This window comes from Sus scrofa, chromosome 17, assembly GCF_054392235.1.
Source record: "Sus scrofa isolate SSC_HxYL_T2T_F1_AM1 chromosome 17, Sscrofa_HxYL_maternal_Yorkshire_Landrace_v2.0, whole genome shotgun sequence".
Lineage (NCBI taxonomy): Eukaryota > Metazoa > Chordata > Mammalia > Artiodactyla > Suidae > Sus > Sus scrofa.
The window spans coordinates 45,284,779-45,309,924 of NC_139399.1; the positions used below are offsets into that span (position 1 = coordinate 45,284,779).

A 25,146-nucleotide genomic window follows, 5' to 3' on the forward strand; every position below is an offset into this window, starting at 1 on the left:
AGGTTGCAGACGCGGCTCGGATCCTGCGTTGCTGTGGCTCTGGCGTAGGCCAGTGGCTACAGCTCCGATTAGACCCCTAGCCTGGGGTGGATTGAATTCGGCTTGGATTCAGTCCCTGACCCAGGAACTTCCATATGCCACGAGTGTGGCCAAAAAAGGGGGAAAAAATATGTTGAACCATTCCTGTGATAAAAATCCTTCTTGGTAGTGAAATTGAATTTGATTCCTTTATATTTTATTTGGGATTTTTGCAAGTATGTTCATGAATCAGATTGGCATATAATTTTTTTCTTCTTCTCTCGCTGTCCTTGTTGGATTTTTAGCTTCAAGATTATGCTAGTCTCAGAGTTTCTGTTGTCATGGAGCAGAACTGAATCTGACTAGTAACCACGAGGTTGTGGGTTCGATCCCTTGTCTCACGAAGTGGGTTAAGGATCCGGTGTTGCCATGAGCTATGGTGTAGGTCACAGACGCAGCTCAGATCCCATGTTGCTGTGGCTCTGTGGCTGTGGTTCGACCCCTACCTCAGAACCTCCATATAACACCAGTGCGGCCCTAAAAAGCACAAAATTAATTAATTAATTAATTAATTAAAGAGTATGCTAGTCTCAGCAGTTCCCACTGTGGCGCAGTGGGTTAATGATCCAGCTTGCTTCTGTGGAGGTGTTGGTTCCCATCCCTGGTCTGATGCAGTAGGTTAAGGATACTGTATGGCTGGAGCTGTGTAGCAGGTCACAGCTCCGGGTCTGATCCCTGGCCCAGGAACTTCCGTATGCTGTGGGGGCAGCTGGAAAAGAAGAGTATTCTAGTCTCATAGTATGCTCATTTATCAAAATATTTTAACAACTTTTTTTCCTTTTTCTTTTTTTAGGGCCGAACTGAGGCGTATGGAACTTCCCAGGCTAGGGACTGAATCAAAGCTGCAGCTGCCAGCCTACACCACAACTCATAGCAATGCCAGATCCTTAACCTGTTGAGCCAGGACAGGGATCAAACCCACGTCCTCATGGATCCTAGTCGGGTTCATTAACCACTGAGCCACAACAGGAATTCCAAGAACTCCATAGTTTAAAAACCTTTTTTCGCCATTGCTTCTTACACTTCTTTATTTCCTTCTTGGTTCACTTTTGTTTTGTTGTTTTTTAAACCAAGAATTGACTGGCTAATTCATTCAGCAAAAATTGTTTGTTCACCTACTATGAAAGACAGTTTAGTTCTGACAATGCAGTGGTAAATCAGGTATCACTGGCATTGCCTTTTTTTTTCTTTTTACCTTTTGACCTCCTTTACCCATTTCTCCTACATCTACCCCGACCCCCAATTTTGACAACCGCCAATCTGTTCTCTGTATCTGTGAGCTTGTTTTGCTGTTGTTGTTTTTAGGTTCCATGTATGAGAGAGATCATAAGGTATTTGTTTTTCCCTATCTACTTATTTAACTTACCATAATGCTCTTGAGGTCCATCCATGTGAGCACAGATAGCAAGGTTTTTTATTCTTTTTATGGCTAAATAATATTCCTCCTGTGTGTGTGTGTCCTTGCAATTTCCTTATCCATTGATCCATCAATGAAAACTTTGTTCATTTTTCTCCTTAAAGTACATTCCTCAATAGGTCTTTCAGCAAGATTGTTTTGATGGTAAATGTTCTAAGTCCCTGTAAGTCTTTAAATACATTTCCTTTGCTTTTACTCCTAAATTATAGTTTATCTAGGTATAGACCTTTAAGTTCACCCAGTCCATGAAGCCCTCTGGATTTCACCAGTTCTGAACTCACTTTATGTTAATTTCTCTCTCTCTTTTTTAAATGTTTTGTTATGGGTTGCTGTTGTTTTTTGGGGGGTTTTGTTTGTTTGTTTGTTTACTTTTTAAATTTTTTACTTTTTTAATTTGTTAATTTCTCAATTCAGCATTCCTGAACTGTATAGGTAGTATGAATTTCAACCACATGGCTAATTTAGTTCACACTTGGAGATCTATTTTCTCTCCAGTATCTATTTTCTATCCACAGTCCCGGCTAATGAGCCATAGTTTTTGTTTTTGTTTTTGTGTGTGAACCTAAGGTATTAGAACAAAGAGATATAGATGCAGCTACTTTGAAAAACAGTTAAGCAGCTCCTCAAAATGTTAAATACAGAGTTCATATGAACCAGCAATTCTATGCCTAGGTATCTATCCAAGAAAAATGAAAACACATATCCACACTAAAAATTGTACATGAGTGTGCATAGCAACAAAAGCAGAAACAACCCAAATGTCCGCCGGCTAAAAATTGGATAAACAAAATCTGGTATATTCATACAACAGAGTATTAATCCATAAAAAGAAATGAAATACTGATGCATGCTACATTGATGAATCTTAAAAACATTATGCTGAGAAAGTATCCAGACACAAAACACTATTGTGGTATGATTTCATTTATATGAAATATCCAGAATAAACAAATCTACAGAGACCAAAAGTGGATTAGTGGTTGGTTAGGGCTGGGGAGTGCATAGAAGGGTAAGGGGGAGTGACAATGGTTGTTAATAGGTATAAAGTATCTTTGGGGGAATGATATAAATACTCTAAAACTTGGAGTTCCTATTGTGGCACAGTGGTTAACGAATCCGACTGGGAACCATGAGGTCCCAGGTTTGGTCCCTGGCCTTGCTCAGTGGGTTAAGGATCCGGCGTTGCCGTGAGCTGTGGTGTAGGTCGCAGATGCAGCTCGGATCCTGTGTTGCTGTGGCTCTGGCATAGGCTGGTGGCTATGGCTCTGATTCAACCCCTCGCCTGGGAACCTACATATGCCTCAGGAGTGGCCCTAGAAAAGGCAAAAAGACAATAAATAAATAAATAAACAAATAAATAAATACTCTAAAACTAGATTATAGCGATTGTTGCAAAACTCTCTAGATATACTAAAAACCATTGAATTGTACACTTTAAACTGGTGAACCTTTTGGTAGATAAATTATGTCTGAATAAGGCTGGGCTTTTTTGTTTGTTTTAAGAAAGAGCTCGAAGGAGTTCCCATCATGGCTTAGTGGTTAACGAATCTGACTAGGAACCATGAGGTTGCAGGTTCGATCCCTGCCCTTGCTCACTGGGTTAAGGATCCGGCGTTGCTGTGAGCTGTGGTGTAGGTTGCAGACACGGCTCGGATCCCACGTTGCTGTGGCTTTGGTATAGGCCATCGGCTACAGCTCTGATTCGACCCCTAGCCTGGGAACCTCCATATGCTGCAGGAGCAGCCCTGGAAATGGCAAAAATACAAAAAAAAAAAAAAAAAAAAAAAAGACCTCGGAGTTCCCATCATGGCTCAGCAGTGATGAATCCAACTAGTACGCATGAGGACTCGGATTCCATCCCTGGCCTCACTCAGTGGGTTAAGGATCCAGTGTTGCTGTGAGCTGTGGTGTTAAGTCGCAGACGTGGCTCGGATCTGTTGTTGCTGTCCTGTGGTGTAGGGGGATAGCCTACAGCTCCAATTTGACCTCTAGCTTGGGAACTTCCATATGCTGCAGGTGCAGCCCTTAAAAAGACCAAAAAAAAAAAAAAAATAGTAAATAGCCTTCCCCAAAACACAAAATGTTTTGTGTTATAACCACATATACATTTATTATGTAAGTATATCCTATCACTTTTTATTCTACAAAATGCAAATGTAGCACAATTACTTTGGTTAGATGAGGAGCTGAATGGTTCTATATAGCAGGTCTTAACCGATCTATTTCTTAGTGAATGGCCACAATTAGTTTAATAAATATTTTTGAGCATTTACTGGACCAGTTTAGAGTGGAAAGTCTAAGCTGCTATTATAGAAAAACTCCAAAAACAGTTACTTAAACAAGATAAATGTGTATTTCTCCCTCATGCAACAACCTGGGAGGCAAGCATTCCAACAAGGAAAACAGAGATTGGGAGACAAAGCAATCTGTGCTGTACCAACCTTGTGCTAGGCCTTGTAGTGAGCCCAGGGACAGATCCAGGTTTTGAAAATCCAGAAGCTTCTGTTGCCAGATCTCGAAGAGATAGGGGAGGAGCCAGGATATATAAGAAGTTTGTTGCTAGGAAAAACATATAGTCAAGTATAAAAAGATTACTGCTGATCACGAAGAACAGACATCTTAAGTTAATGATTTCAGTGCTTTTCTATGTACAGGAAGATGCAAGAATTTGAAGTCATTGAAATGTTTCCTTAGATATATATCTTAACTATTTAGGGGCCAGCATAGCCAAAGCACAGAATGCTTCCTGTTTCTCTCCATCCTGTATTCCCCTCAGGGTACACTGTCCGTAGGACTGCAGTGGCTAATAACTTTATCCTCGTAGAACTGGAATCACAGGCAACATTTTTTTTCTTTACAGACTGAAACTAGATTTAAATGTTGAGGAACAATAGAAGATTAGGTAGAGACAAATGATGAAAAGTCCTGATGAGATGCCAGAGTGAGGCTTTTGGATTTGATTAGATCAAGAGTAGGCAAACTGTGGTCAGCAGGCAGGCCAGCCAAATCTGGCTTACCTCCTGTTTGTGTAAGTAAAGTTTTATTGGAACACCACCATCCCCACTTCTTTATATACTTCTAGATATTTTCCAGTGAAGGCAGAATTAAGTGATTGCTAAAGAGACCTTATGGTCCACAAAACCTTTATAGAAAGTTTGCTGGTCCCTGGGAATAACAGTAAAGATTTGATAAAAGTGGGATTTTAGAGAAAGACTTTGATTATCAGTTTAATCTAAGACTTACTGTAAGACTAAGACTTTGATTATCAGTTTAATCTAAGACTTACTGATCCAAGACTTAAGGCATTTGCAGATGTTTTCATACCTAAATGATGAGACTCTTCAGTCAAAGAACAGGGAAATATAAAATCCTTTAATAAAGAAGAGAATTAAGGTTTTATCGGAGACCACTTTAAAAAATCTGGTATATTGGAGTTGCCGTCATTTCAGTAACGAACCTAACTAGTATTTGTTAGGACGTGGGTTTGATCCCTGGCCTCACTCAGTGGGTTAAGGATCCAGCGTTGCTGTGAGCTGTGGTGTAGGTCACAACCGAGGCTCGGATCTGGCATTGCTGTGGCTGTGGTGTAGGCCAGCAGCTACAGCTCTGATTCAACCCCTAGCCTGGGAACTTCCATATGCAGCAAGTGCGGCCCTAAAGAGACAAAAAAAATATAAAAAATAAAAATCTGATATATTTACAGCTTTTTAACCAAAAGTCCAAAGCAGTTTTAAAAAACTGTAATTGAAATATTTCCTACTTTGCAGGAAAATTGTGCTTTAAGGAATACGTTAGGTTAAAATGAAACTCATTGTCTTGCTTTAAAACAGTTCTTGAATCATTATTTATTTTTCCTTGCTGTTCTTTTGTTTCTGAATCTTTCACAAACCAGTTGGGGCCAATTATCTTCCATGCAATTAAAATCAAATAGTTTTTTTTGTTTGCTTGTTTGTTTTGTCTTTGCTAGGGCCGCTCCTGAGGCATATGGAGGTTCCCAGTCTAGGGTTCTAATGGGAACTGTAGCTGCTGACCTACACCACAGCTCACAGCAACACCGGATCCTTAACCCACTGAGCAAGGCCAGGGATCGAACCTGCATCTCTCTGTGGAACAGTGGGTTAAGCTTAGGTCTCTGCAGAAGGGCAGGTTTTGTCCCTGGTGTGGTGCAGTGTGTTAAAGGATCCAGCATTGCTGCAGCTGCAGCTCAGATTCTATCCCTGGCTCATATGCTGTGAGTGTGGCCATATTTAAAAAAAAAAAAAGAAAGAGGAACTGTGTCATTTCACTTGCAAGGGACTGAAGCAAGAAGCATAATTTAACTCAGAGATTAATGTGAATAAAACAATGGTTCCTGAAAAGAAGTAAACTGATTCCTGTTATGTTATACTCCTTCACTGCCCATTCATCCCACTGAAACTACTGAGAGCAATTCTTTTTTTTTTTATTATTATTATTTTTTATTTTTTTTATTTTTTTTTTTAGCAATTCTAATCATACCTTTATCCATGTTCACAAAATGAAAGAAAAAAGAAACAGGGGAGCACCTATTATGTGCAAGGCAGTGTGCTATACACTCTACATATATTATTTCCTCTAACTCTTATTACATTATTGAGATTATTACTATTGCTCCTAAGACTTTACTCAAAGTTTCAAAAGGCCAGTCCAGAAGGCTGGGTAGGACTGAAGCAAAGGTCTGATGACTATGTTGTGATGCAGCCTTTTTGATCAAAAAAGACTTTGCTTATTCATAAGTGAAAGAAGGAAAAACAGCCTCAACAAAAAGATGAGGGAGTTCCTGTCGTGGCTCATTGGTTAACGAACCCGACTATCATCCATGAGGGTGCAGGTTCGATCCCTGGCCTTGCTCAGTGGGTTAAGGATCCGGTGTTGTATTGAGCTGTGGTGTAGGTCGCAGATGCAGCTCAGATCTCACGTTGTTGGCGTAGGCTGGCAGCTACAGCTCTGATTCGACCCCTCTCCTAGGAACTTCCATGTGCTGCGAGTGCGGCCCTAAAAAGACAAAAAAAAAAAAAAAAAAAAAAAAGATGAGGGGGTAGGAAGAAAATGAAGTTGAGGAGCAAAATCCACTGACTCCACAATTTTGCCTACAGCATGTCTTGGTTTTTGATTATGTGGGGCAACTAATATAAAACAATAATCAAAAGAATGTTATTCATTGAGTTACAAGAGGACAGTGACAAATGAGAGCAAAAATGAAATTGTAAGGCCATTATAATGGACTTTTAAATCATTTTAACAATTAAAATAACCTCTCATCTATGTAGCTATGGTACTATAGAAGCATCATGCTTTGGGGGATAGGATCCATTTTTCCAGGACCTACTATAAGTCTTTTGAAGAAAGGCCCATCAAATAAAATAAGTTTAATTCTTTCAAGGATAATAATGAGCCCAATTTTAGGTAGGAACAGTGGATTCATTCAGTTTCAACACAAAGACTTCCTGAATGGAGACTTTATTTTTTCCATAAGTAGAAACTTCTAAAGACTTTAAAGACTCCCATGTCATTTGACATGATAGTTCCAGCCAGTTTGAAAGCAGCACTTATAAAACTTTTAGCAGTCTGCAGACCTGGAATCTAGTGTTGTTTCCTTGAACACTCAGTGGGTTAAGGATCTGGCTTTGCCGTGACCTGTGTGTAGGTAGCAGACATGGCTCGGATCCCATGTTGCTATGGCTGTGGCATAGCCGGTGGCTACAGCTCCAATTCCACCCCTAGCCTGGGAATCTCCATATGTCATGGGTATGGCCCTAAAAAGCCAAAAAAAAAAAAAAAAAGAATACTTGTAAAAGTAGAAAGCAAAATAAGAGGTGATTTTTTTCATTTCAAATAAATTATTTAAAACATTGTTTAAACCTATTGGATTTCTAACTAATAAGCATTATCTTATTCTTTCATATACCTTTATTTCCAAACTAGTCCATCATCTCTTTTTTGGACTCTAGATAGACTTCCAACAGGTCTATCGCTTATAATCTTACATCCTAACTAATCCATTCTCTAGCAGCCAAACTTGTCTTTTCAAAACACAAAACAGGATTTGCACAGTGACCATAATGGAGTGATAGTATTCAATTAGCTCTTCTGCAATAAAAAATATGAAACAGGACAAAATGTATGAAATAAATGTCTTTAGATGTTGGACATAGGCAGCAAGGACTGTGATTCCTGAGAGAAAGGAAACAAAAAAGATAAACCTCATGATTGCTCTTGCATTTTGCATGGAGGTAATTTTCAGCTACAGCATAGGGAGGGGGACCAAACAGAGTCTGATGATCTCACCAAGCCGAGGAAACAAATATTAGAATTCAAAGTTATGAGGTAGCTGGTTTTTTAGGGATGACATACCATGGAAAAGATATCTATTCAAAGAGGGAACACTTGATGTCTACACAGGGATCCCCTTGAATCCTTGCTATTTTGCTACTAATATTAAGCTACTTAGTTTTACATGTATTGGGTGATATTCTACTAGACTGAACAAAGAATAGCAACTACCAGAGATCACACTGGGGTAGGAGATATTCAAACTCCCACAAGCCAGAGTGAAGGGACATTGTTGAACATCCTGGCATTCACTGGAGACCCCGAAAGATCTTGCCTTAGGAATTTCAATAACCTAGTAATAGCAAAAAGATTATTCTAGAGCCTCTTTAACAAAACTTGAAAACATGCCTCAAAAGGATGAAGACAATCCTCAAGTAAATTACTACTTAAAAAAAAAAAAAAAGGAAAAGAGGAGTTACCATCATGGCTCAGCAGTTAATGAACCTGACTAGTATCCATGAGGATGTGGTTCGATCCCTGGCCTTGCTCAGTGGTTAAGGATCTAGTATTGCCATGAGCTGTGGTGCAGGTGGCAGACGTGGCTTGGATCTCGTGTTACTGTGGCTCTGGTGTAGCCCGGTGCCTATAGCTCCGATTGGAACCTCCATATGCTGCTGGTGAGGCCCTAAAAAGACCAAAAAAAAAAAAAAAAAAGAAAAGAAAAAAAGGAAAAGAACTATCTGCTTGAACAAAACTCAATACTATTGAAGGAGACAACAAAATCCAAACACTCGACAATATAGCCTTCATAATATCCAAATACAATAAAAAGTCACTAGATAGGCAAAGAAGCAGGAAAATGTAACCTATGACAAGGAAAAAACAAATCAATACATAGACCCCCAAAATGACAAAACAGTATGATGAAAACAGTAGGCAAGGATTTTAAACAAGTTTTTATAAATATGTTCAAGGACATAGAAGAAGCTGTGAATATGATAAAGGAGATAGAAATTCAAGAACTGAAAAATAAACTATCTAGGATTTCCACTTTTGGAAAGATGGAGCAGATGTACTTTTCTCTATTCCTCTCACTAAGTACAGCTAAAAACACTGGGTATTACATATAAAACAAATATTAGAAGACTGAAAGATGGAAAGAAAAAAGCAGACTGACTAGGGACCTCAGGACCTGAGGAAAGACACAGTGATGAAGTCCCTTGTTTTCTTTTTGCCTAATGTCCCAAACAGTTATTATGAACAAGAGAGGTAAAGTTATTACGCTCCACCAGAACTGGTAAAATGAAGATACCGGTAGACTGTCATGTTATGTAATAAAATACCTACAGTGACCAATGAAATCTTTTCCTCTACGATAAGGCAAGGATGTCTTCTCTCACCATTTTTATTTAACATAGTGCCAGAAGTTCTAGTTACTGCAATAAAGCAAGAAAAGGAATGAAAAGACATATAGATAGGAGAGGAATAAATAAAACTGTCCCTATTTGCATACAATATAGTTGTCTATGTATAAAGTCCCAAGGAATCCACACAAAAAAAATCATGGTGCTATTACGTTAGTTCAGCAAGATTACAAGATCCAAGATATACAAAAATCAAGTTTATTTCTGTATACTGACTTTGGACATATGGACACCAAAATCAAAACTATAATACTATCCCCCCACACACAAAATGAAACTTTAAGAGTTCCCTGGTGGCCTAGCAGTAAAGGACCAGGCATTGTCATTGCTGTGGTTCAAGTTCAATCCCTGCCCCAGGAACTTCCACATGCCACAAGTGCAGCCAAAAAACAAAAACAAAAAACTACAATACCATTTGTAAATACATAAAACAACAAACAAAAAGAAACTACTTAGAGATAAACCTCTAACAAACCATGCTGAAAACTACAAACTGTTAAAAGAAATAAAAGATCTAAATATATGGAGAAATATACTATCTTCAAGGATTACAAGATTGCATAGTAAAGATGTCAGTTCTTCTCAAATTAAACTCAGTTTAATTCAATTTCTATCAAAATATCACAAGTTTTTTTTTCTGTAGAGACAGATAAGATTATTCTAAAATTTATATAGAAAGGCAAAGGAACTAGAATAGCCAAAACAATTTCAAAATATGAATAAAGTAGGGAAATCAGTCTACCTAATTTCTACACTTACTACATAATTAAAGTAGTCAAGACTGTGGTAATCAAATTTCTGAACTAAAAAATAAGAACAAAAACCTGAAGATACATTATATACAGGGTAATAATGATTAAGAATTGCTGACTTATCACAAACAGTATAAGCCATAAAACAATGGAATGACAGTTTTTAAAGTGCAGAAAGAAAAAACCTAACTCAGTATTCTATATCCAATAAAAATATTCTTCAAAATTAAGTGAAATAAAGAAATTAAAAGACAAAAGCTGACAGGAATTCCCTTTGTGGTTCAGCAGGTTAAGAATCCAACATTGGACCCATGAGGATATGGGTCCAATCCCTGGCCTTGCTTAGTGGGTTAAGGAACCAGCATTGCCACAAGCTGCAGTGTAGGTTGCAGATGCAGCTTGGATCTAGTGTGGCTGTGGCTGTGGCACAGGTTGGCAGCTGAAGCTCCAATTCAGCCCCTAGCCTGGGAACTTCCATATGTCATGGGTACAGCCCTAAAAAAGAAACAGAACAAAACAAAACTGTAAAGGAACTTCTTCAGGCAGAAGAACTTGATTCTATAATATGAACGAAGAGCATCAGAAATGATAACCATGTGGGTAAATATAAATGATTGTCCCTATCTTAATTTCTTTAAAAATAATTGACTGCTTAAAGAAAAAATAATAACAATGTATTATGGGATTTATAACATATTTAGAAGTAAAATATGAAAAAGTGCCAAAAGGCAGGAGGAGAGAAAGTGGAAACATTCTATTGTAAGATTCTATGGCCAAAATCAACTGATTTTTGACAAGAGTGCCAAGATCATTCAGCAAATGGTACTGGAACAACAGGATATCCGCATGCAAACAATGAAGTAGGGCCCATAATTCACACCACATGTAAAAAGAGTAGGGCCCATAATTCACACCACATGTAAAAATTAACTCAATGTGGTTCAAAAGCCTAAAGGTAAGAGCTAAAGCTATAAAACTCTTAGAACAATAAGATTAAAATCTGTTTGATCTTGCATTAGACAGTGGTTTCTTAGATATGACACCAAAAGCACAAGCAATCAGAGAAAAACCAAGTCAATTAGACCTCATCAAAAATGAAAACTGTTTTTCTTTTTAGGGTCACACCTGTAGCATATGGAAGTTTCCAGGCCTAGTGGTCAAATCGGAGCTGCAGCTGAGGCCTACACCACTGCCACAGCAACACCGAGTTCAAGCAGCATCTGAAACCTATGCCACAGCTTGAGGCAATGCTGGATCCTTAACCCACTGGGCAAGGCCAGGTTTCAAACCCGAGTCCTGATGGATATTAGTTGGGTTCGTTTCCACTGAGCCACAACAGGAACTCCTAAAGTAAAGTAATTTAAAGAGGAAGCCTTCAAAATACATAGCTCCTGGTGGGAAAATAAAGGCAAGTTATGAGTCAAAGATGACTCAATCAAGGATGGACTTTTTTAATACATGATATTAGGTCTTAACAGCCATTTGGAAAAAAATTAAATTAGATCTGTAACTAATGGCATAATAAGAATAAACTCCAAGTGGATTAGAGACCTAAGTGTAAAAAATGAAATCATATATTAGTAGAAATCACGTATCAGTAGAGTTCCTCTTAAACCTGAAAGTAGCAAAAAGTTTCCTAACTATGATGAAATTCAGAGCAATTTAAAAAGATTAATAAGTCAACAAATAACAAATGCTGGAGGGGGTGTGGAGAAATGGGAACCCTCCTACATTGTTGGTGGGAATGTAGATTGGTACAACCACTATGGAAAACAGAATGGAGGTACCTCAGAAAACTAAATATAGAACTACTGCATAACCCAGCAATCCCACTCCTGGGCATATATCTGGACAAAACTTTCCTTGGAAAGATACATGCACCTGTATGTTCACTGAAGCACTATATACAATAGCCAAGACATGGAAACAATCTAAACGTCCATTGACAGATGAATAGATTAAGAAGATGTGATATATGTACAGAATGGAATACTTCTCAGCCATAAAAAAGAACAAAATATTGTCATTTGCAGCAACAAGGGTGGAACTAGAGACTCTCTTACTAAGTGAAGTAAGACAGAAAGAGAAAGACAAATACCATTATGATATCACTTATATCTGGAGTCTAATATATGGCACAAATGAACCTTTCCACAGAAAAGACTCATGGACTTGGAGAACAGACTTGTGGTTGCCAAGGGAGAGGGAGTGGGATGGACTGGGAGTCTGCGGTTAATAGATGCAAACTGTTGCATTTGAAGTGGATAAGGAATGAGATCCTGCACAGGGAACTGTATGTAGTCACTTGTGATGGAACATGATGGAGGATAATGTGAGAAAAAGAATATATGTGTGTGTGTGTGTGTGTGTGTGTGTGAGAGACTGGGTCACTTTGCTGTACAGTAGGAAATTGACAGAACAGTGTAAACCAGCTATAATGAAAAACCAACTATAATGGAAAAAATGAAAATCATTAAAAAAATTGATAGGAGTTCCTTTCGTGGTTCAGTGGAAACGAATATGACTAGTAACCATGAGGGCATGGCTTTGATCCCTGGCCTTGCTCAGTGGGTTAAGGATCTAGCATTTCCATGAGCTGTGGTGTAGGTTGCAGATGCGGCTCAGATCTGGCATTGCTGTGGCTGTGATGTAGGCCAGTAGCTATGTCTCTGATTCAACTCCTAGTCTGGGAACCTCCATTTAGGTGTGGCCCTAAAAAGACAAAAAAAAAAAAAAACTTTTTTTAATTAAAAAATTGATAAACTTTACTACATAAAATTTTTATTTTTTAAATTTTATTATTTTTTTGTCTTTTGTCTTTTTAGGGCCACACCCACAGCATATGAAGGTTCCCTAGGTCGAATGGGAGCTGTAGCCATAGCCACAGCAATGCAGGCTCCAAGCTGTGTTTGCAACCTATACCACAGCTTATGGCAACACAGGATCCTTAAGACACTGAGCAAGGCCACGGATTGAACCCATGTCCTCATGGATACGAATTGGGTTCGTTAACCGCTGAGTCACGATGGGAACTCCTGCATAAAATTTTTAAAGTTGTTCATGACCAGAAAAAAAATATTCCTTAAAGTCATAACACAACTCATATATAGGATGAAAATATTTGCTATGGATACCACAAAGGGCTAATATCCCTAGTGTATAAAGAATTATTAAAAATTGAATGGCAGGAGTTCCCTTGCAGCTCAGCAGAAACAAACCCAACTAGTATCTATGAGGATGCGGGTTCAATCCCTGGCCTCACTCAGTGGATTAAGGATACAGCATTGCTGCGAGCAGTGGTGTAGGCTGAAGATGCAGCTCGGATCTCGCATTGCTGTGGCTATGGCTGTGGCATAGGTTGGCAGCTGCAGCTCCGACTCAACCCCTAGCCTGGGAACTTCCATATACCTACCTGTGGTCCTAAAAAGAAAAAAAAAAAAAAAAATGAGTGGCAAAGGAACAAAAACCTGAAAATGAGAAAAAGAAAAATGAGAAACAACCTAAACAGACTTTACACACACAACACACACATGATATAAAAATGGCCTTCAAATATATGAAAAAATGCTGGCAGGTCTAAATTATTTAAAGTAAAACAGATTTAAAATACATGAATGCTCAACGCTGTTATTCAACATAGTGTTGGAAGTCCTAGCCAGAGCAATTAGACAAACAAAGGAAATAAAAGACATCCAAATAGGAATAGAAGAGGTAAAACTGTCACTATACACCAATGACATGATAATATATATAGAAAACCCTAAGGTCTCAACCCAGAAACTACCTGAACTGGTTAACAAATTCAGCAAAGTAGCAGGATATAAGATTAACATCCAGAAATCAGTCACATTTCTATATACTAACAATGAAATATTAGAAAAGGGATACAAAAATACAATGCCTTTCAAAATTGTACCCGAAAAAATCAAATACCTGGGAATACACCTTACCAAGGAGGTGAAAGACTTATATGCTGAGACCTGTAAAACATTAATCAAGGAAATTAAAGAGGATATAAAGAAATGGAAAGATATTCCATGCTCCTGGGGTGGAAAAATTAACATTGTAAAAATGGCCATACTACCCAAAGCAATCTACAGTGTCAATGCAATCCCTATCAAATTACCCATGACATTTCTCACAGAACTAGAACAAACAATCCAAAATTTTATATAGAACCACAATTGCCAAAGCAATCCTGAGGAACAAAAACCAAGCAGGAGGCATAACTCTCCCAGATTTCAGGCAATATTACAAAGCCGCAGTAATCAAGACACTGTGGTACTGGTACCAAAACAGATACACAGACCAATGGAACACAATAGAGAACCCAGAAATAGACCCAGGCATCTATGGTCAATTAATCTTTGACAAAGAAGGCAAGAATATAAAATGGGAAAAAGACAATCTTTTCAGCAAGTATTGCTGGGAAGTCTGGACAGCTGCATGCAAATGAGTGAAACTAGAACACACCCTCACACCATGCACAAAAATAAACTCAAAATGGCTTAAAGACTTGAATGTAAGACAAGACACCACCAAACTCCCCGAAGAGAACATAGGCAAAACATTCTGACATCAACCCTACAAATGTTTTCTTGGGTCAGTCTCCCAAAGCAACAGAAATAAAAGCAAAAATAAACCAATGGGACCTATCAAACTGACAAGCTTTTGCACAGCAAAGGAAACCAAAAAGAAAACAAAAAGATAAGTTACAGAACGGGAAAAAAATTTCAAATGATGCAACTGACAAGGGCTTAATCTATAAAATATACAAACAGCTTATATACAACTCAACAGCAAAAAAGCCAACAACCCAACTGGAAAATGGGCAAAAGACCTGAATAGACATTTTTCCAAAAAGATATACAAATGGCCAACAAGTACATGAAAAAATGCTCAACATCACTGATTATTAGAGAAATGCAAATCAAAACTACCATGAGATACCACCTTACACCAGTCAGAATGGCCATCATTAATAATTCCACAAATAACAAATGCTGGAGAGGGTGTGGAGAAAAGGGAACCCTCTTGCACTGTTGGTGGCAATGTAAATTGGTACAACCACCATGGAAAACAGTATGGAGGTACCTTAGAAAACTATACATAGAACTACCATATGACCCAGCAATCCCACTCTTGGGCATATATCCAGACAAAACTTTCCTTGAAAAAGACACATGCACCCATATATTCATTGCAGCACTATTCACAATAGCCAAGACATGGAAACAATCTAAATGTCTATTGACAGATGATTGGATTAAGAAGTTGTGATATATGTACAGAATGGAATACTACTCAGCCATAAAAAAGAACAAAATAATGCCATCTGCAGCAACATGGACAGAACTAGAGACTCTCATACTGAGTGAAGTAAGTCAGAAAGAGAAAGACAAATACCATATGATTATCACTTATATCTGGAATCTAATATACAGCACAAACGAACCTATCCACAGAAAAGAAAATCATGGACTTGGAGAATAGACTCATGGTTGCTAAGGGGGATGGGGAGGGAGCAGGATGGATTGGGAACTTGAGGTTAATAGATGCAGACTATTGGAGTTCCCGTCGTGGCTCAGAGGTTAACGAATCCGACTAGGAACCATGAGGTTGCGGGTTCGTTCCCTGGCCTTGCTCAGTGGGTTAAGGATCTGGCGTTGCCGTGAGCTGTGGTGTGGGTCGCAGACGTGGCTCAGATCCTGTGTTGCTGTGGCTGTGGTGTAGGCCAGTGGCTATAGCTCCAATTCGACCACTAGCCTGGGAACCTCCATATGTCGCAGGAGCAGCCCTAGAAAAGGCAAAAAGAAAAAAAAAAAGATTACTAATCAGTTGACCTTAAAATTTTGATATTATTCAGGTGAGCCTAACCTTATCACATGAGCTCTTTAAGAGAATTTTCTCCCTCTGGTGGCAGAAGGAATGAGAGTAATTTGAAATGTGAGGGGGATTCTGCAGCTGGCCTTTTGCTATTTTCCACGGTGTGAGAGGGCCACAAGAGAAGTAATACATGCGCCCTCCAGGAGGTGAGAGGAGCCACCACTGTGAACCAGCAAGGACATGGGAAATTCAATTCTATACTTGCAAGGAACTAAATTCTGCTAATACCCTGAATGAGCTTGTGAGCGAACGCTTCCTTCATCAAGCCTCCAGATGAGTATGCAAACAGCCAAAAACCTTGATTTCAACTCTGTGAGACCCTTAGTAGTTAATCTGGCTATACTGCGTCAGCATATGGAACTGTGAGCGGCTAAATTTGTGGTAATTTATTATATAGTGTTAGAAAATTAATAAATTAATACAAATGGGCAAAATATAACCAATATCAGATTGGATGAAAAAGTAAAACCAAACTATATATTGTTTATAATAGATACACATATATAAGAATACAGAGTGAAAAATAGGTGCTTGCTTCAACAGCACATATACTAAAAAATTGGCACGATACAGAGAAGATTAGCATGGCCCCTGTGCAAGGATGACACGCAATTCATGGAGTGTTCCAGATTTTTTTATGATGCAACATGATAGAGGATAATGTGAGAAAAAGAATATATGTATGTGTGTGACTGGGTCACTTTGCTGTACAATAGAAATTGACAGAACACTGTAAACCAGCTATAATGGAAAAAATAAAAATCATTTTTAAAAAGAAAAATAGGCACAATACTATTAGTAATCATAAAAAAGCTAAAGTGGCTATATTAATATCTAATAAAGTAGATTTTAGGATAAATAAAGAGGAACTTTTCTTCTTTTATAAGTATAGTTGATTTACAATGTTGTGTCAATTTCTATAGCAAAGTGACATATATAAATATATACACATACCCAATTGCTTTCTTATCTTATATCATGGTCTGTCCCAAGAGATTATAGTTTCCTGTGCTATACAGTTGAACCTCATTGCTTATCCATTCTAAATGTAGTAGCTTGCATCTATTAACCCAAAACTGCCAGTCTATCCCCCTTCCTCCTCCTGCCCTCTTGGCAACCACAAGTCTGTTCTCTATGTCTATGAGTCTGTTTCTGTTTTGTTTGTGCCATATTTTAGATTCTACATGTAAGTGATATCATATGGTATTTGTCTTTCTCTTTATGACTTACTTCACTTAGTATGATAATCTCTAGTTGTACCCATGTTGCTGCAAATGGAATTATTTCATTCTTTTTAATGTCTGAGTAGTATTCCACTGTATATGTGTACCACATCTTCTTAATCCATTTATCTGTCAATGGACATTTAGGTTGCTTCCATGTCTTGGCTATTGTGAATAGTGCTGCAGTAAACATACGGGTGCATATATATATTTTTTTTTTCCTTTTTAGGTCCACACCTGGAAGTGCAGAAGTTCCCAGGCTAGGGGTCAAATCAGAGCTGCAGCTGCCAGCCTATGACACAGCCACAGCAATGCCAGATCCAAGTCATGTCTGTGACCTACACCACAGCTTGTGGCAATGTGGGATCCTTTAACTCACTGAGTAAGGCTAGGGATCGAATCCACATACTCATGGATACTAGTTGAGTTCTAAACTTGCTGAGCCACAACAGGAACTCCATGCATGTATCTTTTTGAATTATAGTTTTGTTTAGATATATGCCCAGGAGTGGGTCTGCTGGATCATATACTAGTTCTATATTTAGTTTTCTGAGGAACCTCTGTACTGTTTCCATAATGAGGAAGCTTTCTTAATGATAAAATGTCTTTCGTTAAAAAGATACAGTTCTAAATGTGAATTCATATAATAACAAAGTTTCCAAGTATATAAAGTAAGGAGTACTCTTGTGGTGCAGTGGATTAAGGAGCCAGTGTTGTCATTGCAGTGGTTATGGTTGCTACCCTGGCATGTGTTTAATCCCTGGCCAGGGAAATTTCACATGCTATGGGTGTGGCAAAAAAAAAATCCATAAAGTAAAACCTGGTGGATGGAAGGAAAAACAAACAATACACAATTATAGTTGGAGTTCTCAACACCCTTCTCTTGGTAATTGATAGAACAGGTAGCCATAAAATAAGTAAAGAATCCATGAATAATACAATGTAAACCAACTGGACCCAATTGCCATTTATTGAAGTCTCCTCCCCGAACTAAAGACTATACATTCTTTTCAAGCACATCTGGAATAAACATTACTATAGACCATATGCTAAACCATGCAATAAGTATTAATACAGTTTAAAAGTTTGAACTAATACAGAATATACTGTCTTACCTATTACTTAGCCACAACAGAATTATATTAAAAATAATAATGCAAAGTTATCTGGAAAATAGTTATCAAATATTTTAATATTAAGCAAACATGTTCTTTACCAATTCATGGATCAAAGAGAAAAGTCAAAAGAAATCAGAAAATATTTTAAAGGGAATGATAATTAAAACCACATATCAAAAGTTGGGGGATGCAATTATGTAGTCATTATAAGTTTATACCTCTAAGTTCTTGTATTAAAAAAGAAGAAAGATGTAAGATCAAATGCTCTAAATTTCCACATTAAGAAGCAAGGAAAAAGAGAGCAAATAAATGCAGAGTAAGCAAAAGGCAGGTCATTATGAATGTAAGAATGGAAATCGGTGAAATAGAAGATAGTCAAAAACTTGGGAAAATTAGTGAAATTAAAAGTATGTTCTGGAGCCATCGTGGCTCAGCGGTTAACAAACCTGACTAGCATCCATGAGGATGTGGATTTGATCCCTGGCCTTGTTCAGTGCGTTAAGGATCTGGTGTGGCTGTAGCTGTGGTGTAGGCTGGTGGCTACAGCTTGGATTGGACCCCAAGCCTGGGAACCTCCATATGCTATGGGTGCGGCCCTAAAAAGGCAAAAAAAAATTTTAAAGTATGTTCTATGAAAAAGTTAACAAAATTGATAATCTCTACAAAACCGATTAGGAAAAAAAAGAGACAGGAGTTCCCACAGCTGCTTAAGAATCCAGCGTTGTCTCTGAGATGGTACAGGTTCAATCCCTGGCCCTGCACAGTGGGTTAAGGATCCAACGTTGCCACAGCTCAGGCTACCATGTGGGACACAGCTCAGGTTTGATTCCTGGCTCAGGAAATTCTATATGCCCCAAGTGCAGCTGAAAAAAAAAGAAAAAAAGAGGAAACGATAGATTACTTTCTCTGATCTCCTTGTCTCCAGATGTGTCACATCAATCTACCTTCTACAGCTCTGTTAGTGCAATTCTCCTGCGGCAAATGGAGGTTCCCTGGCTAGGGGTTGAATTGGAGCTATAACTACCTGCTGGCCTACACCACAGCAACAGCAACACCAGATCCGAGCCGCATCTGTGACCTACACCGCAACTCACGGCAACACCAGATCCTTAACCCACTGAGTGAGGCCAGGGATCAAACCCACATCCTCTTGGATACTAATCAGGCTCGTTACTGCTGAGCCACAGTGGGAATTTCCAATACAATATTTGTGAATTAAACCTGATTATATGTCTCTCCTGCTTAGAACCTTTCAGCAACACCGCAAGGTATGGTGTAGGCTCCTTAATCTGCTCTGTAAAAAGCCCTCCCTGTCTGTTTTCTCCTTATCCTTTGTGCCCTTCCTGCCCTCATCCTTGTTTCCCTCCACATATTTGCTACCACTGGCCTTTCTGTCTGAAATGTGGTCTCCTTCTGCTGTCTTTCTCCGACTCCCCTGCCCCCGCCACCCCCTCATAACTAAGTCCTATTCATCATTTAAGGTTAAGCTCAAGTGTCACTTCTTCAGAGAAGCCTTCCCTGACTAGCCCCATTCCCAGGGCCCATCAGGTGCTGGCTTATCTTATGTATGCCTTTGTCAATGCACAAGCCTCATTTATTATTTTTATAATTACATTATATGTATCTCTTCTTCTGGACTGTAAACTGTAGGCAAGAACAATGAAGAAGAGAAATCCATGCACAAGTCTGCACTGCCCCCAGGTGGCCACATCAGAGCTCTGGTGTGGGAAGCAGAATACCCAAGTTAGGTATGTCTCAGCTGGACACCCAGCAGTGGGGAGACCAGGGGAGAAGCCAAGACATGCAATCATCAAATTGGGTACTGGAATATTTAAGGAATGCCTTTCTTCAATATCACTGTGTGATTTTTGGCATAAACTTAAGACATATTCAGAGAAGTCAGTTCAGTTCACCACCTAAAATGTTTGAGGACTTAGGGCTACAGAATCCTAAGAAAGCTAAAATAATTTTTCAGTTTTTACCATAAGATTTTTTTTTAGAGCTAAGACTAATTTTCTCATATTCAATCACTCAATTATTGGGGCCTTAGTTTATGCCATGCACTATACTAGAAATGGTGGCTATAAAGACATCGTCCCTGCCTACAAAGATTTTACAGTCCAGAAGAAGAGATAAATATAATGTAATTATAAAAATAATAAATAGCAATAATAAAGAGGCTTGTGTGTTGACAAAGGCATACATATGATAAGCCAGCACCTGACGGACCTTAGGAATGGGGCTAGTCAGGTAGGCTCCTCTGAAGATGCGACACTTGAGATTAACCTTAAATGATGAATAAGGTTACTTCCTCTCCCCTCCTCTTCATTCATTCTCCCCATGCTATGACTTCACTCATTTTGTATCCGCAGCTCTTAGCATAATGCTTGGCACATAGGAAATACTTAACAAACATTTGTTGAATATGATGAAAGCTGCAAGGCATTGAGCAAAATATGGTTCTTTTATTTTCACTTTCTATTTCCATTTCTCAGGAGATTTTGGTTACTGGTGCCAATTTCCTCTTCTAATCATTTCTGTTCTTTCTGGGCCATATGCATCCCATTCCAATTTTACCTAGCTTTCTTTGGCTAGCTCTCACAACCCACTCCATTCATTTATTTCATCATTCAGCACATGTTTATTAAACATCTGCTGTTCTGCAGGCACTACTCAGGCATTGAGGATACAGCAGTGGAAAATATAGATGGGATATTTTCATGGAGCTTACATTATGGCTGAATAACTAAACTAAAAACAAGTAAACAAACAAGATAATTTCAAATAATGATGAGTTCTAGAGAGGAAATAAAGTGATGTGCTAGGGAGTGAAGAGAGGTTAGTCAGGTGAGCCCTCTTTGAGGAGGAGACATTGAAATCTGGAAGACAAGGAGGAGAAATCGATTTGAGGATCTGCAGGGGGAAAAGGCAAGTACGCAGGCCTAGATAAGATCAAATGACTGAAAATTATCAAGCATTATATCCTTAGCCCATCAATATCCCTTCATCTCTTTCACTAGAGAAGCTTTAATCCCTTCTGAGAAGTGATTGACTTCCCTTAACTTCCACCATCTCTACCACTCAAATCATAAAATTTTCTTCAGTGGATCTCATTGAAGCTCATCTGAAGTTCATCTGATGGAAATACCAATCTATGGGATTAGAGGCTTTATGTGGTCCCTTTTGTGGGAATCTATTTTAAGGGGCTTCCTCCCCTATCATTTCCAGAAGGACTAGATGCTGCCCTCCCAAGTCTAGGAAAGGTTCATCTCACAGGAACATCTCTCAGATGGAAATCCAGGGGTAGCATGAAGGGGAAAAACACAATTCTCTGGACAGACAACCATGAGTGCGAGAGCTTAGAGTCCACTTCAGTGAATCCCAGGACTGTCTCCTCACCCCATGGCCTTTTTTTTTTTTTTTTTTAGGGCCATACCCAAGGCACATGGAATTTCCCAGTCTAGGGGTTGAATCAGAGCTACAGCTGCCAGCCTATGCCACAGCCACAGCCACGAGGGATCCAAGCCCCTGAGACCTACATTACAGGTCACGACAATGCCAGATCCTTAACCCACTGGGCAAGGCCAGGGATTGAACCCTTGTCCTCATGGATACTAGTCGGGTTTGTTTCTGCTGTGCCACAGTGGGAACTCCCCTATGGCCATTCTTGTTACCATTTCTCCACACTGTGTGTTGCCCTCCACTGGGCTGTCATGCCCAGCTGGTGAGGGAATCCAAAAGAGTTGGCCTCCTCTCTTAGATGCCTGAGCAGTGGTTTAAAGGGGCCGAGGGCTTCCTGCAGCCGGAGACATGAAATGCTCTTAGTAAGCCAGGAGCCAGAATCAAAACCATATGGTTTGCTTTGCAGCAAAGATCACAGGGCCTGAAAAATTAGAGTAAGGAGGGGACAAGTTTTCGGGGTAAGGCCAATGTGCCTATCCTAATCCTAGCAGCCCTGTACTCTTACCTGAGATCCCTCCTGTCCTTGAACTCCTGGCCATTTGGACTCTCCTCAGGCCCAGACTGGTAGAAGTTCCAACAATAAAGTCAGGAAGACTGAGATTATCCACCCCCAGTACATCCTTGTCCCCTAAAATCCTCTTCAACAGATGGTTCCTAAATGAAGACTCTCCTTACTTACTCTTATCTCTAATGAATTGACATATATATCCCACATCTTAAAAATATTAAACTAGCAGCCCTTTATCTGCTTTAAAAAACTGTGAATCTAAAATTTTTCTTACATTTTTAAATTTGTCTTAGATCTTTCCAAGGTGCTCCTGAGGTAGAATCCATAAGCATCAAAAAGAAATGCAGGAGATCCTGCAGTGGTTAACAAATCCTACTAGGAACCATGAGGTTGCAGGTTCGATCCCTAGCCTTGCTCAGTGGGTTAAGGACCTGACGTTGCCATGAGCTGTAGTGTAGGTTGCAGATGTGGCTACAGCTCTGATTAGACCCCTAGCCTGGGAACCTCCATATGCAGTGGGAGTGGCCCTAGAAAAGGCAAAAAGACAATAAATAAACAAATAAATAAATATTTTATATATATATATAAATGCATGCTGGCATTCCCTGGTGGTACAGTGGGTTAAGGAGCCAGCATTGTCACTGCTGTGGCGTGGGTTTGGTCGCTGGCTGGGGAACTTCTTTATGCCATAAGCTTGGCCAATAAGAAAAAAGAAAAAAAGAAATTCATGCTTATGACTACTTCTAAAAGGATAAACTACATGGACCTAATGTGGAAGCCTGGATTTGGATTTGCTTTAGGACTTCAAATGCCAGGGCTTCTGTTAGTTCCAGTGGGTTCCTGTCCTTACTGATACGTGAGCCAGGATTGTTTACAGACAAGTTGGGGAGGAGGGGCTGCATGCCTGGAGCTAGGATAGCCTGCAGTGTCATCTGCTGAGCAGACCAAGGCCAAGGCACTTGAGGAAAGGTTGAATCCTAATTCTCTATCTACCCCACTGCCTTTCTGCTCCTCTGACCCTAAACCACCACTTCAGTGGCTACCTGTAAAAGGCAGCATTTGTGGGAAAAGGCCTATGTCCACAACTCTCCATTTCCATGCAGAAGGGTTTGGGGTGGATGCTTTTGCTTTAGGGCTCAGACTGACCCATAAACGGGAAGAACATTCCAAGTTGCTCTTTACTATAAGGAAGGGGTAGAGGGAGTTCCCTTGTGGGGTTAAGGATCTGGTATTGTCACTTCAGCAGCTCAGGTTGCTCCTGTGGCACAGGTTCGATCCCTGGCTCAGAAACTTCTTCATGCTGCAGGCACAGCCAAAAAAAAGGAAAAAATGGGTACAGCCTCAATGCCTCAGAGTTGAGAGCCTGCCCCATAAGCCTCTCCCACAATCTATTCACCCAGGGCTAGTCTGCAGTATGCTGGGTCATGGAAGAAAAAGCAAAAGCAAAAAACAAAATGAAACAAATAAACATGAATTTTCCTAACTTTCATCTGTAGGTAATTTTTTTTTTTTTTTTTGTCTTTTTGCCTTTTCTTGAGCCACTCCCGCCGCATATGGAGGTTCCCAAGCTAGCGGTATAATCAGAGCTGTAGCCACTGGCCTATGCCAGAGCCACAGCAACGCAGGATCTGAGCTGCGTCTGCCACCTACACAGCTCACGGCAACACCAGATTCTTAACCCACTGAGCAAGGCCAGGGATCGAACCCACAACCTCATGGTTCCTAGTCAGATTCATTAACCACTGAGCCATGACAGGAACTCCTCATCTGTAGGTAATTTCTTGAATGGGAAGGGAAACAGAAAGTCTGACAGAGATGATGGTTCTCCTCCTTGGCTGTTGCTGAAAGTAAGTGTTTACAAGGTTGATGGTGGGATTTTGTCTTAAGCTTCCCAAAGGAGCAAGAACATTCCTGTGCCTGCCTCCCAGAACCCCTGATTTGCTCCACTATATGCTGATGTCAAAGCAGGGAGCAAGCTCCTGAAGCCCTTTGGCTCCAAACACCCTCAAAGACAAGCCCCTGGTGGTAGGAGCTTCAACCATGCAGGATATTTAGAAAAGCTGGAGTTAAGCCTTTGCTTATCTCCTGGTGTGATTTCTCATTGCCCTTCAGGGACTACACACAGAACCCAAGGGACTGGCTATTTGGGTGAATCCAGTGGAGACACTGCCAGTTATAATTCATTCTTATCAGCCACAGAAACAGGATTAAATTAAGTATCAAACATATGTGCCAGAATGCATTAGGCACTGCTAGGTTGGCAGGATTGTTTTGAAATTTTTGACCAAAATAAATGATATTTTGGTATGTTTTATATATTCGTTGTATAAACCCTATTTTATTTAAGCATCACAATAATAGTATGCTTTGGGAGTTCCTGTCGTGGCGCAGCGGAAACAAATCCAACTAGGAACCATGATATTGCGAGTTCAATCTCTGGACTCTCTCAGTGGGTTAAGGATCTGGCGTTGCCGGGAGCTGCGGTGCAGGTCGCAGATGCGGCCTGCGTTGCTGTGGCTGTGATATAGGTTGGCAACTACAGCTCCGATTTGACCCCTAGCCTGGGAACCTCCATATGCTGCAGGTGTGGCCCTAAAAAGCAAAAAAAAAAAAAAAAAAAAAAAAAAAAAAAAGTACCTTTTGGAAAGGGAAAGTATGAATATCATGATTATATAGGTGAAGAAACAAACACAAAGAGATTAAATGACTTACCACGTCTATTGTTACCAGAGTCACGACTGATTTCCTAACTACACACAGAACCCAAGTTCCATGCCTTTTCCATTATTTCACTTTAAAAATAAACATCTTCCAAAAAGTTGCAGTAAGACAGGGTACTTGGCAATCATTGAACCCCCTCCCTGGGCTCCCATTGTAATTGTGGGGTCTTGCTATTTCAAGGCTGAGTTGTCCTTTGCCATGGTATGCTCTCCCCAGACACAGTTCACATGTACAGAACACCACCATACACTTTGCATATTATTATC

At 39.6% G+C, this 25,146-nt stretch overlaps 1 protein-coding gene and 1 non-coding gene across 3 annotated transcripts in view; both read left to right on the plus strand.

Annotated features, from left to right (window-relative positions):
- Positions 1-25,146, plus strand: part of ASIP (agouti signaling protein) — a 177,591-nt gene that overhangs the window by 68,010 nt on the left and 84,435 nt on the right. The window lies entirely within an intron of this gene.
- Positions 16,376-16,483, plus strand: LOC146395271 (U6 spliceosomal RNA). Its single transcript, XR_014832978.1, has one exon. It is a non-coding gene; the product is annotated as a U6 spliceosomal RNA (small nuclear RNA).